We start from the raw sequence: 17593 nt of genomic DNA, 5'->3' as shown, positions 1-17593 counted from the left end.
GATAGAATTCACTTGATAGAATTCTTTTGTTAATCTAGACAATTTATATTTTTGCAAATATTCACTCATTTTACCTAGTTATATTTATTTACCTTGTCATATTTATTGTCATATAATTGGCCAAAAATGGTTCTTAATAATTACCTTAATTTCTTCATTAGAGGTGATATTACTCTTTTTATCTTTGATATCATTAATTTGATTTTCTTTTTTTATTAGATTAACCAGTACTTTATCTATTTTATTTGTTTTTTCAAAGTACTAGCTCCTAGTCTTATTTATTACTTCAATAGTTCTTTTACTTTCAATTTTATTAATTTTTAGAATTTCCAATTTAGTTTTTATCTGGAGATATTTTTAGTTTTTATTTTATTTTTTATTTGAAATTTTTAATTTAATTAATTAATTAAAAATATTTTCCCATGGTTACATGATTCATGTTCTTTCCCTCACCTCCTCCCACCCCCTCCCTTAGCCAACAAGCAGATCCACTGGGTTTTACGTGTGTCATTGTTCAAGACTTATTTCCATATTATTAATATTTGCATTAGGGTGATCATTAGAGTCTACATCCTATCTGGGGATTTTAAAAAATTTGTTCTGTTTCTAATTTTTTTAAATTGCAAGCCCAATTCCTTGATCTCCTCCCTCTCTATTTTGTTGATATAGGCACTCAGAGATATAAATTCTCCCATGAGTACTGCTTTGGCTATATCCTATAGATTTTGATATGTTGTCTCCTGAAATTAGACTTTTTAAAGAGAAACTTGCTCTATATTTTCCTTTCTAGATTCTTGATTTCTGCTAGTCTTAGATGCATTGCTTTGGTTTATACAAAAATCTTTAAATGTAATGCAATCAATATTACCTGTTTTACTTTCTGTGATTCTTTCTTCCCTTATTCATAGATCTAACAGGTAAACTATTTGTGTTTCCTTAATTTCCTTAGGTTATCACTCTTTATAATTAAATAATGTACCCATTTTGACCTTATCTTTCTATTTGATATGAGATGTTGATTTATCCCTAGTTTCTGTCATACTGTTTTCCAGCCTTCCAAGTGGTTTTTGTCAAATTTTAAGTTCTTATCTCTCAAAAGCTGAGATATTTAGGTTTATCAAAGATGAGATTACTATGGTCATTACCAACTATGCATTGTATATCTAATCTAGTTCACTGGTCCACCATTCTATTTCTTAGTTGGTACCAGATTATTATGATGATTACTAATTTGTCATACAGTTTGAGACCTGGTATGACTAGGTCACCTTTCTTCACAATTTTTTTTATTCCCTTGATATTCTTGCCCTTTTATTCTTTTAGATAAATTTTATCATTAGATCTATAAAATAACTTTTTGGTAGTTTGATTGGTGTGGTATTGAATACATAAATTAATTTAGGTATAATTGTCATTATATTGACTTGGCCTACTCATAAGCAATTACTATTTTTTCAATACTTAATTTGTGGAAAAAGTATATTGCAATTGTGTTCATATAATTCATATACTTGGCAGGGAGACTTCCAAATATTTTATAAAGGTACAGAAAATTCAGGGACTCAGTTAAGCTCTACCAAATTCCCCTCCAAAAAAAACTTTTTAAAAGTGCTTCAAAATGAATTCTGAAGCAACAGAACCCAGAAAAATATAGGGCAAAACCATTTTCTTGCCCAAGACAACTTAGAAGGTCAGCACAAAAGGTCTGTGGACAGCGGGTGAGACTGGAGTTCAATCTAGAACAAGCAATGCCCTGGCAAGATAGCAGCAGACCACACCTTAGTAAACCAGAGATGAAACCCTATGCAGAACAACACAAGGCCTTGGGAGCAACTGAATTGGCAGCAACATCTTTTGGAGCTCTCAGCCTACAGACAGTAAGGGGATAATGCAACTGGTTAGAATATTACAGGTATTCTTCTACTACCATTGGGTGTGAATCTTTATTGCATTACCCACAAAATAGATCTGGGGTCTCAGTACTGGGTTGCAGTCCCAGTACAAAAAGGAGCACTAGTACAAAAGAGGTTGCAATCACAAGTAAGTGGAATCCCTGGTTATAGTTCCGGGAGGGGGGGGGGGGGGGGGAGACTACTTGCAGTCACTAACAGACCATAGCACAGCCTAAAAGAGTACTAAAAACAATTTCCCTTAGACCATAGCACCTTGGAAAAAAAATGAAAACTTCCAGACTTCCAGAACTGGCTCTGAAAATAACTGCACAAAAAACTTGAAGCTTGGGACAATGCTCTCTTTCACCACAAGAGTAGAGCCCAACTTTATGATAAAGTTAAAATTCCAGGAATAGATTGGAAAAATAAACAAATAACAAAATGAGCCTGATCACAAAATGTTACTATGGTTACAGGGAAAATCAAAACAGATGCAGAAGAATAAAGCGAAAAATGCTATATTAAAAAAAAAGGGAAGTAAAAAAATTTGTGATGCAAAGGAAAAAAATGAAAAGAGTGAACAAGTTAGTAAAAAAGGCACAAAAATACCAAACAAAATATCTCCTTAAACAATAAAAAAGGTCAAATAGCAAAAGAGGTACAAAAATCTGCTGAAGAAAAGAATTTTTCTTTTTTTAAAATTTATTTTAAATTTAATACATTTAATTAATTAATTTAGAATATTTTTCCATGGTTATATTATTCACATTCTTTCCCTCCCCCCCCCCCCCCATTTCCCCTTCCAGAGCTGATGAACAATTTCACTGGGTTATATATGTATCACTGTTCAAAACCTATTTCCATGTTATTAATATTTGCATTAGAGTGATAAATTAAAGTCTATATTCCCCAATCACTTCCCCATTGAACCACGTGATCAAGCAGTTGTGTTTTTCTTCTGTGTTTATGCTCCCACAGTTCTTTCTCTGGGATGTGTATAGCATTCTTTCTCATAAGTCCCTCAGAATTGTCCTGGATCATTGCACTGCTGCTAGTAGAGAAGTCCATTACATTTGATTGTACCACAGTGTACAATGTTCTCCTGGTTCTGCTCCTTTTACTCTGCCATCAATTCCTGGAGGTCTTTCCAGTTCACATGGAATTCCTCCAGTTCATTATTCCTTTCAACACAATAGTATTCCATCACCATCAGTTGCCACAATTTGTTTAGCCATTTCCCAATTGATGGACACCCCCTCATTATGAGAAGAACTTCTTAAAAAATAAAATTTGCCAAATAGAAAAAGATATACAAATTTCACTGTAGAAAAATCTTTAAAAGCACTTCATAAGAAAAAATTCCCAGGACCAGATGAATTCAGAAATGAATTCTATCAAACATTCAAAGAACAACTAATCCCAGTATTATACAAATTATTTGACAGAATAAGCAAAGAAGGAGTTCTACAAATTCCTTTTACAACACAAATATGGTACTGATTCCAAAGCCAGGCAGGTCAAAAACAGAGAAAGAAAACTATAGGCCAACCTCCCTAAAGAACATAGATGCAAAGATCTTAAATAGAATACTAACAAAAAGACTCCAGCAAGTGATCACGAGGTTTATTCATTATGATCAGGTGGGATTTATACCAGGAATGCAAGGATGGTTCAATATTAGGAAAACCATCCACATAATTGACCATATTAACAAGCAAACTGAAAAAATCACATGGTTATCTCAATAGAAGCAGAAAAGGCCTTTGACAAAATACAACACTCATTCCTATTGAAAAGATTAGAGAGCATAGGAATAGGAGGGCCTTTCCTAAAAATAATAAACAGTATATAGCTAAAACCATCAGCAAACACCATCTGCAATGGGGATAAACTAGAAGTATTCCCAATAAGACCAGGAGTGAAACAAGGATGCCCATTATCACCTCTATTATTTAACATTGTACTAGAAACACTAGCAGTAGCAATTAGAGAAGAAAAAGAAATTGAAGGTATCAAAATAGGCAAGTAGGAGACCAAGTTATCACTCTTTGCGGATGACATGATGGTCTACTTAAAGAATCCTAGAGAATCAACCAAAAAGCTAATTGAAATAATCAACAACTTTAGCAAAGTTGCAGGATACAAAATAAATCCACACAAGTCATCAGCATTTCTATATATTTCCAACCCATCTCAGCAGCAAGAATTAGAAAGAGAAATTCCATTTAAAATCACTGTAGACGATATGAAATACTTAGGAATCTATCTGCTGAGACAAACACAGGAACTATATGAACACAACTACAAAACACTCTCCACACAATTAAAACTAGATCTAAACAATTGGATAAACATCAACTGCTCATGGGTAGGACAAGCTAACATAATAAAAATGACAATCCTACCCAAATTAATTTACTTATTTAGTGCTATACCCATTGAACTACCAAAAAAACTTTTTTACTGAATTAGAAAAAACCTTAACAAAGTTCATTTGAAAGAACAAAAGATCAAGGATATCCAAGGAAATAATAAAAAAAAATGTGAAGGAAGGTGGCCTTGCAGTCCCAGATCTCAAACTGTACTATAAAGCAGTGGTCATCAAAACAGTTATTACTGGTTAAGAGACAGAAGGGAGGATCAGTGAAATAGACCTCAGTTACCTCAGTAAGTTACTTGTAACAGTAAGTTACCTCAGCAAGACTGTCTATGATAAGCCCAAAGATCCCAGCTTTTGGGACCAAAATTCACTATTTGATTAAAAAATGCTGGGAAAATTGAAAGACAGTATGAGAGAGATTAGGTTTGGATCAACATCTCACACTCTACACCAAGATGAACTCAGAATGGGTGAATGACTTGAATATAAAGAAGGAAACTATAAGTAAATTCGGTGAACACAGAATAGTATACATGTCAGATCTTTGGGAAAGGTATGACTTTAAGACTAAGCAAGAGTTAGAAAAAAAATTCCTGAATGTAAAATAAATAATTTTGATTACATCAAATTAAAAAGGTTTTGTACAAACAAAACCAATGCATCCAAAATTAGAAGGGAAGCAACAAACTGGGGGGAAATGTTCATAACAAAAACCTCTGACAAAGGTCTAATTACTCAAATTTATAAAGAGTTAAATCAATTGTACAAAAAAATCAAGCCATTCTTCAATTGATAAATGGGCAAGGGACATGAGTAGGCAATTTTCAGATAAAGAAATAAAAATTATTAATAAGCACATGAAAAATTGTTTTAAATCTCTTATAATAAGAGAGATACAAATCAAAACAACTCTGAGGTATTGCCTCACACCTAGCAGATTGTCTAACATGAGAGCAAAGGAAAATAACGAATGTTGGAGGGGATGTGGCAAAGTCGGGACATTAATGCACTGCTGGTAGAGTTGTGAATTAATCCAAGCATTCTGGAAGGCAATTTGGAACTATGCCCAAAGGGTGATAAGAGACTGTCTGCCCTTTGATCCTTCCCAAAGAGATAATAAGGAAAAAGACATGTACAAGAATATTCATAGCTGCGCTCTTTGTAGTGGCAAAAAATGGGAAAATGAGGGGATGCCCTTCAATTGGGGAATGGCTGAACAAATTGTGGTATATGTTGGTGATGGAATACTATTCTACTCAAAGGAATAATAAACTGGAGGAATTCCATGTGAACTGGAATGATCTCCAGGAAGTGATACAGGAAAGGAACAGAACCAGGAGAACATTATAATCAGAGACTCTGGTACAATCAAATGTAATGGACTTCTCCATTAGTGGCAAAGCAGTGATCCTGAACAACTTGGAGGTACCTACAAGAAAAAACACTATCCACATCCAGAGGAAAAATTGTGGGAGCAGAAACACTGAAGAAAAACAACTGCTTGATTACATGGGTGGAGAGGATATAGCTGGGGATGTAGACTCTAAATGAACATCCTAGTTCAACAATATGGAAATAGGTTCTGATCAAGGACACAGGTAAAGCCCAGTGTAATTGTGCTTGGCTATGATAAGGGGTGGGGAAGGGTAGGGAGGGAAAGAAATATGATTGTTGTAACCAAGGAATAATGTTCTAAATTGACTAAATAAAATAATAAAAAAAGAAACTATCAAGTTTCAAACTGTTATCAAAGTTATCAAACTGTTAGGAAAACTCTCAGTATAACTGATCACATCAATAACAAAACTAGCAGAAATCACATAATTATCTCAAGAGATACAGGAAAAGACCTTGATAAAATACAAATTCCATTCCTATTAAAAAACACTAGAAAGCATAAGAATAAATCAGCCTTTCCTTAAAATGATAAATAGTATCTGTCTAAAACCATCAGCAACTATCATCCGGAATAAGGTAAAGCAAGAATGTCCGTTATTATCACTATTATTTAATATTATACTAGAAACCCCTAGTTTTAGCAATAAGAAAAGAAAAAAGAAATGTAAAGAATTAAAGTAGGCTATGAGGAAAGAAATCCATCACTCTGCAGATGAAACTTAGAAAATCATAGAGAATCAACTTAAAAAAACAGTTTAAATAATAAGTTGAGCAAAGTTGCAGGATAGAAATGCAGATCAATGCACAATTTTTTAACTTTTTTTTGGTGGTGTTGGATTTTATTTGTATTTTCTTTTATAACAATGGTTAATATGGAAATATGTTTTCCATTACTATACACATATAACCTATATCAAATTGCTTCCCAGCTTAGGTGGTAGGGACAGGAAGTATAGGAAAGAATTTGAAACTCAATATTTAAAAATGAATTTTAGAAATTGTTTTAACATATAATTGGGGAAAATAAGATACTAAATTGAAAATATTCATTACGGAAATAATCCTGTAGATTTCTTTGCTTTTCCTCTTTCTAGATAAGTTATGTGCACCATATTTATGTCATAAAATTTGACAGGACTCCTCTTTTGCCTATTTTTTGAAAGTTTACATTGTTTTTTAAATGTTTGATTGAATTCGCTTATAAATCCATCTGGTCCTGGGGATTTTTTTCTTAGGGAGCTCATTGATAGCTTGTTCAATTTCTTTTTCTAAAATGAGATTATTTAAGTATTCTATATCCTCTTCTGTTAATCTGAGCAACATATTTTTGGAAATATTCCTCCATTTCACTTTGATTGTGAGATTTATTGGCACATAATTGGACAAAATTGCTTCTAATAATTGTTTTAATTTTATCTTCATGAATGATGTATTCACTCTTTTCATTTTTGATACTGGTAATTTTGTTTTAGTCTTTTTAAAAATCATATTAATTAGTAGTTGGAAAGTGAGTTGGAAAAAGAAATGGCAAGATCTTTGTCAAGAAAACTCCAAATGCAGCTTGAAGATGCCCAATGATACATTGTCTCCTGAGGGGGAATCAGGTTTTCATAAATGCTAGATAGAAAGACCATAAGAAGAAAATGTCTAAGATGAAGGGAAGTATGATAAGGATAGTTCCAGAGGCAGACAGAACTAAATCTGGACTTGGGGAGAGAGTAGCTGAAATGGATGGGGATTAAGACCAACCAAGAGAAAGAGAACATTACAAAATGTAAAATGAATAATTTTGATTATATTATATTTTAAAGGGTTTGTACAAATAAAACCAATGCAACTAAAATTAGAAGGGAAGCAACAAACCGGGAAAAAAATTTATAACAAAACTCTCTGACAAAGGTCTAACTTCCCAAATGTATAAGGAACTAAGTCAAATGTACAAGAAATCAAGTCATGCTCCATTGACAAATGGTCAAAGGATATGAAGTATATGGGGAGATGAGGAAACTGGGAGTGGCAACTGGAAACAGGGGTGGTGAAGGTTTAAGGGTGAAAAGTAATTATTTGTAGTTTATTCTCATTTTTTTAATGTTTTTATTTGTATTTTCTTTTATAACAATGGTTAATATGGAAATATGTTTTGCATTACTATACACATATAACCTATATCAAATTGCTTCCCAGCTTAGGTGGTAGGGACAGGAAGTATAGGAAAGAATTTGAAACTCAATATTTAAAAATGAATTTTTAATTCATTTTTCAATTTAATTCAATTTAATTTAAATCCCTGCCACCAAGAGATTTGAACTCCTAGAGGACAAGGAATATATTGTTTACTTTGTATTCCTAACGCTTTGCATTCAATTGGAATATAAGTATTTGTTTAATTGAACCACATATCAAAGAAATTTTCTCTTTTTTATCCTAAACTGTAAATTCTGGCATGTGTTATTCACAATATTTGATGATTTTAAGTGCCTAAGTTGGATTCTGATCTTGTCTTTTTAAGCTCTTTTTGGTTTAAAATTGTTAGGAATTTTATTTCTACTTTGATCTCAATTGCAACTCCATGTTTTCTGCATTTTCTACACTCAGATTCTGAATCCTTCCAAGACTCATATGCTTTGTTATCGTACATGAGGAATGCATCTCATAAGCAATGTGCCTACATCGATGTATTTATCACATCTTCCAAGAGAGGCAATTCGACAAATGTCAAACCACAAAAACAAGATATGTCATCTCCCTAACTTTGCATTTCAGCATTAAATAGCCCTAAACTATATATAGCCTTCATGGTCAAACCAAACCAAAGGGTAAGAAACGAATCACTGTCCCCAAAAGTCAGGTCTTCAATGTGAAGCTTTGGCTCCTTTCTTCAGACACTACGTAGTGTAACGGACAAGAATCCTGGACTTGGAATTACAAGTGCTAACTTCAAGTCCCAGACCTACTATGTAATGTAATAGCTCTTGGACCATGGAGAAATCACTTTACCCCTCTATAAAATGTTTATGACTAACTCAGGGTTATGACTAAGTCAGAAGAGCTTTGTGTACTGTTGTTACGTAACTCACTATATTGCAGACAAATATTATACATAGCAAACCAGAGGCTCTTAATTATTATGAAGAAGAATTTTTAACAATGAACAAAAGGACCATACTCACCAAAATATTAAGTCCCTAATGAATGGAAATCCAGTCCTAGAAAGCAAGGTTGATTATATAATAAGATTATATAACTGTAAGATAATCACTTATGGATATAATTCTATATGTTTAAATATAAAGTGCTTAGGGGGCAGCTAGGTGGCTCAGTGGACAGAGGGCCAGGCCTGGACATGGGAGGTTCTGGATTCAAATGTGATCTTAGATGGATAAATCACTTAACCCCAGGTGCATAGCCCTTACCAATCTTCTGCCTCAGAATCAAAATTTAGTATCAATTCTAAGACAGAAAGCAAAGGTTAAAAAAAAAAAGATATAAAGCTTAGAGATAAATTGTTCCTTTTCATCAGTCAGACCAACTCCAAAATGCTATATTCTTACAGTATATTGTAATTTTATTAGTATTTTGTATCACTAATGCCTAGCACAGTACCTAGCACATAGTGAGAACTTAATAAATACCTGATCAGTAATTGATTGATCAGTAAATTTCAGTGTTCAATACTTACTGATTTTTTTTGAAGAATGGAAGTGTTTTGGAAAATAAATGTATGTTGAAGAAATTCCTATTAACTGTGGGTTTTTTTCTGCTTTTTATTCCTAGGAGAATCATCTTCTTCTGTCACCTTGTGGAAAAGTGAATGTTCTCCTAGTTTTAATTCTTTGGCTCAACATTAAAATAGTGTTTATGTAAGAAACCAAAAAGTCATCAACTGGATTCTTTGATCTGATCTCATTACTCTGAGACAGAGCTAGTTACAGAGATGCCTCCCTGTCTCTAAACTGAAAAAAAAGGAAAGCGCTGTTGTAACAAATAAGGCTAATTAATTAAGCAAATCCACACCTTAGCCATATCTGAAAATGTATATGTGTGTATGTGTGTGCCTGCCTTTCTCATACTATTTAATGGAGACTCTGATGTCCAAGTACTAGCTTGGTACCTTCACTGGCAAATAATCTTGACTTTATTAAGTCTCATAAAGGAGTTTGACTGCATGGCGGTGCCTTCTTCCACTTTTAAAATCTACGACTGTGACAATCATACCTTCTGTACCACAGAATCCCCTTTTGTAGATGGTTATGGAGTAACTGAATAAAATTCTTGTTTCATAGTTAACTATTTGATTTTTCCAGATTGATGCACCACAGTCAAAAATGAACTCAGGCTTGCCCTTTGCTAGCATTTGTGAATAAATCAATTTAATCTCATTTTAGTTCAGTTCAACTAACATTGATTAAGTATTTTATATGCAATAGACATTGGAGACACAAAGACAGGAAAAAAATAGTCCCTGCCTTCAAGCAGCTTATATTCTACTGGACAATGCAGCAACATACCATGGAAGCCTGAAGCCTCCAGTCAATGACTTGTTGAATATGAACAAATTCTTGCACTTTCTCATATAAATAGTTAAGATCACCCAACAACAGACATTGATCAACTCCCGTGTCAGTTTAGGGTCTTATTCAAAGGAAATGTGAACAATATGCTTTTTGAAGGTGGCTCTTTTTCTTATAGAAGCATTCTTGAATCTGCAAGCAGAGTATTTATTTACTTTTTGTTGCTGGATGTGAACTGATATATTCGTGGAATAAGTATTTCCTATGTCCTGCTAATGGTCTGAGAAAGACTGGAGTGTTTCAGACAGTTGCTCTCTTACATGGACATAAAATGATTCACTCTCACTGGTCAGGACCTCATAAGTATAAAAAGCAATTTGATCCAGTTGAGAAATGCCCTGGTCATTTATCTCAGATTCTAGAAAGTTATCCCACCCCATGTCACCTAAGAAATTCCCGAAACTGCTGTAGTGAATGAAATAAATGGTACAATGATGTACTCACCAGGCTCTTGATTCTGTTTGTTAATGTGATTAATGATGTAGGTGAGAAATATACTTTTAATAGCATCACAAATCCATGAATTTTAGGTGAAATATAGGCAATGAAGCATCTTATAATGCTTTCTGCCTTACACTTGTAGCCAAGAAGTTATACATTGTTAATGTATAATAGTTGTATGTCAGGACAACTGAGATGAAGATTTTCATGGTAACAGAAAATCACCAAATTCTCTTTAAGAGGGGAGGGAGATAGAATCTGGACAGTGCACTCTGATTTCTAGGTTCTGGACTCAACCTTTCTTTTTGTCACCAGACCAGGAAACAAAATTTAAGAGAAAAAAAAAACAATGAAAGGAGTTTATGTTAGGAGAATCATGATATGTAAAAATGATAAAGGAATCTTACACAAAGAAGGCATCATGGGAAAGGTTGTCTCAATCCATCACCCAACCTCTGTGATAGGATCCCAAGGGAAAACAGAGCAATGCACCATACCACATAGTTTTAGAAGACAAGATTTCTTTAGGACAACCCTAACAATGGTATCCCAAGGAAAATTGCAACCAAACAAAAAGAGGTGAGATTAAAAAGTTTCAGATGGGACAAATTTGTGAAAATGCAATACCTCCATTGTAACATATCTGTAATTGTCTGAAAAAATCACATTCTACCCTGCAAGCATCATAGAAGAGGGGCTTTGCAGAACCAATCAATTAATAAACATTATGACCCAATATTATGGTCCATTATGTGCCAAGCATCATGCTAAGCGCTTAGGGATACAAAAATTGGCCAAAGATAGTTCCTGCCCTCCAGGAGCTTAAAAATCTGTTCTCAAAGTATCATACAATCCTAAGTCTTTGAGAAAAATGGGGAATCTGTATTAAAATATCTAAACAAAGCACAGTCAAAAAACCAAAAATCATTTTTTGAAACAAAGACTACAAAGGCAAAAGATTCAAATCAAATGTTAGGAATGATTCTTCACTAACCATTGAAGGGTGTGTTCCAAGATAATAGATGTAGAAGGGGCGCATGAGGCTAGTACATGAGACCTTGCTTGACCAAAGTAGAATCTTCTCTTTCAAATCTTCACCCGTTCTCCATCATTGGATCCCCAATGTAAATAGTTGCAAATTATGATTCAAGACCAAGGGACTATTTCAATCCCAAGTCTTTCCTTTCTAGGTTTCCATTTTAATGTGTTTACATTCTACTCCACTGTCCTCACATTCTGTATTCTTTGTTGCTATGCCCTAAACTCCCACAACATGTTCTATCATCAAATAGTTTTGTCAGTGTGTTCTTCTCTAAACAAATTCCTTCTCTATGATGGTCTTTCGTCAATTTTTTTCTCTCTATTTTCCTCTCCCACCCTCTCTCTCTCTCTCTCTCTCTCTCTCTCTCTCTCTCTCTCTCTCTCCTCTTCCTCCTCCTCCTCCTTCTCCTCTCTCTCTTCCTCTGTGTGTCTCCCCTCTTGATATAGATACACAGAGGAACAGAGGAACAATTTACACAATAATTTATATCTTTCACAAATCAAAAAGTCATCTTCTAGGCCTGTCTCCTCTCATCTCATATTTGCTGAACTGAATGCTGCTGTAGCCAAAAAGGTAGCTAGGATATGGGAGTGGCAGTGTACAATAAATTGATAGAATAGTAAACAAACTGAGTTTTTGTTTAATGAGACAAAGATATTTCAAGAGCTCTCAAATGGTTGGTGGACTTGAAGAGGACCATAATGACATCACAAGGTGATATCTTTTGACTCGCTCATAAATTGGATTTAAGTGAGGCAGTTACACAGTCATCAGCCTCACTCTCTCTTCCAGAGTCACTGAAGTCCAGTGGCAAGATAAAAGTCAAGACAACTTAGATGGTCTGGGATGCAGTGTGTCTTTGATGACTGACCAAACCCTAAGCACTTCATAGTGCCTGCTTCTGCCATTTTCATGGTTGTTGGAACAAATTGTCCTCACCTACCTGTTCTGCTCCAGGAAATTCTTCTAAGCTTAGTGTAAGTTTCTAACACTTGTGATTGTCTCTACTGCTAACACTTGTGATTGTCTCTACTGGAGGTAATTTTGCTACACGAGTAAGGAGAGAGACCCTATCAATAAATGATAGCTTAAATCCTAATTTTTGATGATTTATTTTGTTGTTGTTCAGTTCTGTCAGATTTTTTGTGGACTCACTCATGGTTTTCTTAGCAAAGATACCAGAGTGGTTTGTGATTTCCTTCCCCAACTTATTTCACAGATGAGGAAACTTGGGAAACAGGTTTAATTGGCTTACAGTGAGGATCATGCAGCTTGTAAGTATATGAGGCTTGTATTTGAACTCTGGTCTTCCTGACTTCAGGTCTGGTGTGCCATCCACTTTGCCATCTAGCTACCCCTTCTGTATGTTATGAACCCATGGATGATGGGAACTACCTTTCTTACAAACATCAATATAAGATTTTCCACGTTCATTTATTCTTTGAACACATAGTTATTGAATGCATATAGCATTCAAGATGGTGTGCATTGCAAAGAAGATAAAGGAAACCAGTCTCATCTTGCCCTCATGGAGCTTGCAATCTAAGTAGAAGGTCCTCTAAGACAAGTAGACCAATGAGGAAGAGATTATCTCAAGTTAGAGGGAATCAGCAAAAGCTCCCAGGACAGAGGGTATGGGTGAACAGAATTATGGGTGGACAGAAATGTCCTTTAATATATGTATGGGGGGCAGCTGGGAAGCTCAGTGGATTGAGAGTCGCCTAGAGATGGGAAGTCCTGGGTTCAAATCTGGCCTCAGACCCTTCCCAGCTGTGTGACCCTGGGCAAGTCACTTGACCCCCATTGCCTAGCCCTGACCACTCTTCTGCCTTGGAACCAATACACAGTATTGCCTCCAAGATGAAATGTAAGAGTTTTTTAAAAAGTATGTGTATGGAAAGGCATTTTGTAAATGATTCTCTCTCTCTCTCTCTCTCTCTCTCTCTCTCTCTCTCTCTCTCTATATATATATATATATATATATATATATATATATATGTGTGTGTGTGTGTGTGTATGTATGTATGTATATATGTATATATTAGTATTTGCATTTAGTAATATTAATATTATATATAAGAAAACCACCTATTCCTTTGGCCATGGAGACATGGGGCAGGGTGGGGGGACATGTGTGCTAAGGGTTAGGTAGAAATTTTATATGTGAGCAGGGGCAAGTGTCCAGGTGTTGATAGTTGGCTCTACAAGCCCCAAATTCTAGTCATCTCAGCTCTCTTATTGATGCTAAAGGGACACAGGGTCAGAAGAAGATAAAGTCAATTTGGCAGAAGACCTCTTCCTAAAAATAAAATGGATAGAATCAGACTCTGGGAAGAATATCCTTCTGAGATGATCTCCAAATTTATCCTGTATATGTCTTATCTGTACATAGTTATTTATTCATTGTTTCCCCCATTCGATTCTGAGCTCATGGATGGCAAAGAGAGTTTTTGCCTTTCTGTAGTCCCAGCTCTTTAGCCTAGTGCCTGGCACGTAGTCGGTATTTTCTAAATCTTGCTGATCCGAGGACTTGTAAGAATAGGGGTCTGGACTCAAGTCATATGGTCTCCAGAGAGCAGTGTGACCCAAATATCGGTTCAGGAGAGTAAATGGAGGAAGAATAATTCTTCAAATTGCAATGGATGGGGATTGGGGAATCTGGCGAATAAAAGGGGAAAAGAGATGAAAGAGAGAGGAAGGGAACAAGCATTTTATTAAAGACCCACACACACTATGCTTGATGCTTTACAAATATTACCTCATTTAATCAGCACAATAACCGTGTATTGTAATCTTCATTTTACAGTTGAAGAAAGAAAGAAAGAGGGAAAGCGACTTTTTTTAGAGGTCACATAGCGTCTGAGGCTGGACTTGAACTCAGGTATTCCTGACTCCAGGTGCCACAGCTGCCTTAGAAAGGGGAAGGACAGAAAACAAGAAGGTGTCACATCAGGGTATTGCCAAGTGTCCCAGCAACAAAACTTGAAATAGAGGTTGTGGTAAGGGAGTATTAGAAGGTCTACAGGAGAACTTTTGGGAAGTCAGATCTGGAAAGGTTTTTCTTGTTCAAAAAGAGAGAGATCAAGCCCAGGGCTTCTAAATACCCGTGTCCAGTGAGTTTAGGGATAACGTTGAAAGATGTTGGCAGATCTAAAGCCCAGGAATACATCTCAGTCACAGGAAGGGAAATGGGAGAGACCTTCCACAAACCCTGGACTTTGGGGTTTTAGTATGCAAAGTACCTCTGGCTCCTGACCCATCTTAGTCTTGGTTTTCCATTCACTTGGATTTTGTTTTCCACACTGTCCTCCTTTCCCCTAGAATGAAAGTTCTAGCTCAACACACTAAGGATTGCCCAAATCGCTGGCACATTGTAGCCCTCTCGATGTATAAAGGACAGTCACATGCCATATCACATAGGGAGGGAAGCCGAATGGAACGAAAGACATCACTAGCACTCCAGCCTGGGAGACAAGTTCAAATCCCAGCCTTGACACAATATGGAACCCAAAGCAAATTTCTTAACATCATTTGAGTCCTAAGAGTCCTCAACTGTAAAAAAGGGAAAATAATACTTGTGTTACTTACCACACTGGACTGTTATGAGTGTTAAATGTATTATTTTTGTCAACTACAAAGCACTTCTTAAATTATAGCAACTATTATAGGGGAACTATTGGGGAAGAGGTGGGGGGGGGGCGCAGCTAGGTGGCACAGTGGAAAGAGAGCCAGGCCTTGGGGCAGGAGGTCCTGGGTTCAAATCTGGCCTCAGACACTTTCTAGCTGTATGAACCTGGCCAAGTCATTTAATGTTATTTGCCTAGCCCTTTCCTTTCTGTCTCAGAGCTATTACTAAGACAGAAAGAGTTTTTTTTTAAATGGAACTAAGCAGGAACTCTGTTTGTGTATACATTATAAATCTATCCATCCATCTATCTCTATATCTATCTGTCTCTGTCTGTCCATCCATCCATTCCATCCATCCATCCATCCATCCATCCATCCATCCATCCATCCATCCATCTATCCATCCATCTATCCATCCAAATATCCACCTCTCTCAAATGCTAGCTGTTATTATTGTTGTTGTTATACTAGCTACCCTTGTATTGTTGTTTAGTCATGTCTGGAGTTTTCTTGGCATAGATACTGAAGTGGCTTGCCATTAGATTAAGGCAAACAGAGGTAAAGTGACTTGCCCAAGATCATGCAGCTACTAAGTGTCTGAAGCTGGATTTGCACATTTGAAGTCTTCCAGACTACTGCCCCAATTCTTTATGCTTTGAGCCACTAACTGCCTTAAGTACCCTTGTAAAAAAAAAAAAAGATAAGATTAACCAACTCCTCCAGCAGGGAAGATCCAGAAAGACAGAAATAAATGAATATTCTTGGAGACATTCGGTGTTGTTTTCCCTATGGTGTTCCCAGAAGGACAAGGACATAGAAACTTTTCAGCATGTATAGTTTGGACCATCATTATGCTTAAACTCAGTCAGTGTCACTACCACACACAAACAAAAATCTAGTCACTTCTCAAGAATCCACCAAATTGACAACTTGCTCTCTGACAGCTCTTTAGTAAAAGATGTTATTTTTCCTTCCAAATGGCAGCAGTGAGGAATAGTGCTCCTTCCTTCCTAGAAGTTGGCAAGTCAATTTTGCTGATGAGGAGTTTGGCCTTTTGTTAAATCATCCTATTGTACCTTTTTCCCAAGAATTTATTTTTGGAACAGAGAATGAGATAACACCACTTAGTCAACAGACTGGACACAACACACTTGGTGCTGAAGGAAAACATGGCTTTTCCTGTTGACCAGTAAAAGCCTCTGGCTTTGGTTTTCGCCTCATATTCTTGTAGTAAATTCAGAACATACAGGAAGTGTGCTCCCAGGCAGGAAATGTGAAGAGCTCCTCTTTAAACACAGAATCAAAGAAGCTTGAGTTAATCTTAAAAAGCTGAGCTTATCTAATCAAGCAAACCTCACCCTTGCCTTCAGGAATAGAGGCAGCCCAGAGCAGAGATAATATTTGGAAGCTGTTATTTTTAGCCACAGCAAATTATAAGTCATCTACCTTATCTAGACTTCTCAGCTGTACCTAGAGGGGTGTTTTTTGTCCAGAATTTGAAAATCCGTCCTGAGAAACAATGCCTTTTGTCAGACGCTCCGAGTAGGAGACATCTAAAAGTTGCCAGCAATATTACTCTGCTGAGGAAAATGTAGTCATAAATAAAAGGGCACATCCCTATCCCAAACTTAAATCTTTTAAAGCACACTTTGGAGGAGATTGTCCCAGCACAATATAACAGAATTAGAATTAAATCTATTTTCATTTATACTGTTGCAATACTGAACAACCACTCCAACTCTGCATTCTTGTTCAATTGTTTTTCAATCAGATTCAACACTTTGTTGACCACATTTGGGGTTTCCCTGGCAAAGATCCTTTATCCTTCTATCAAAGATGCCATATCCTTCTCTGGTTCATTTTACAGATGAGGAAACAGAGGCAAACAGGACTATGTAACTTTCCTAGGGCCACCCTGCCTTATAGAAAATGTCTGAGGTCGGATTTGAACTCGGGAAAATGAGTCTTGCCAACTGCAGGCTTGGAGCTCTATTCAATGCACCATGTAGATGCCCCTTCAGAATTTGTAGCAACTTGATATTTTTTTCCCTTTCTTCTTTGTGAATGGACTCTATATTTTTCATAATGTCTTTATATGTATACAAGTAACAAATTCCAAAAAAATGAAATTTTCTGATAAGTTGAGTGGTTTATTTTTCTAATGGAAATTGTTAACCCTTATCATCAGTTGTATTACATTTTTATAAACATGTACACACTATATATTTATATATGCACCATA

At 35.8% G+C, this 17593-nt stretch overlaps 1 protein-coding gene and 1 long non-coding RNA gene across 4 annotated transcripts in view; one reads left to right on the top strand and one right to left on the bottom strand.

Moving 5' to 3' along the window:
- LOC103096704 (uncharacterized) overlaps positions 1 to 9957 on the top strand; it is a 43705-nt gene extending 33748 nt beyond the window's left edge. For both annotated transcript variants that reach the window (XR_471146.3, XR_471147.3), the window contains exons 2-3: positions 8266 to 8486; positions 9445 to 9957. This is a non-coding gene — a long non-coding RNA (uncharacterized LOC103096704). The remainder of the gene's footprint in view (positions 1 to 8265; positions 8487 to 9444) is intronic.
- The window catches only part of CLDN34 (claudin 34), a 30896-nt gene extending 18562 nt beyond the window's left edge, over positions 1 to 12334 (bottom strand). The window contains exons 1-2 of one of the 2 annotated variants that reach the window (XM_016424794.2): positions 11677 to 12334; positions 8841 to 8876 (exon numbers count right to left, since the gene is read on the bottom strand). The gene's annotated coding sequence lies outside the window, so the exon portion shown is untranslated. The remainder of the gene's footprint in view (positions 1 to 8840; positions 8877 to 11676) is intronic. The other variant, XM_016424793.2, reaches the window with a different exon arrangement.
- Between the last annotated feature and the right edge of the window lie 5259 nt (positions 12335 to 17593).

Source organism: Monodelphis domestica, chromosome 8 (assembly GCF_027887165.1).
Source record: "Monodelphis domestica isolate mMonDom1 chromosome 8, mMonDom1.pri, whole genome shotgun sequence".
In the NCBI taxonomy this organism is placed as follows: Eukaryota; Metazoa; Chordata; class Mammalia; order Didelphimorphia; family Didelphidae; genus Monodelphis; species Monodelphis domestica.
This window is presented reverse-complemented; position numbering and strand designations above follow the sequence as displayed.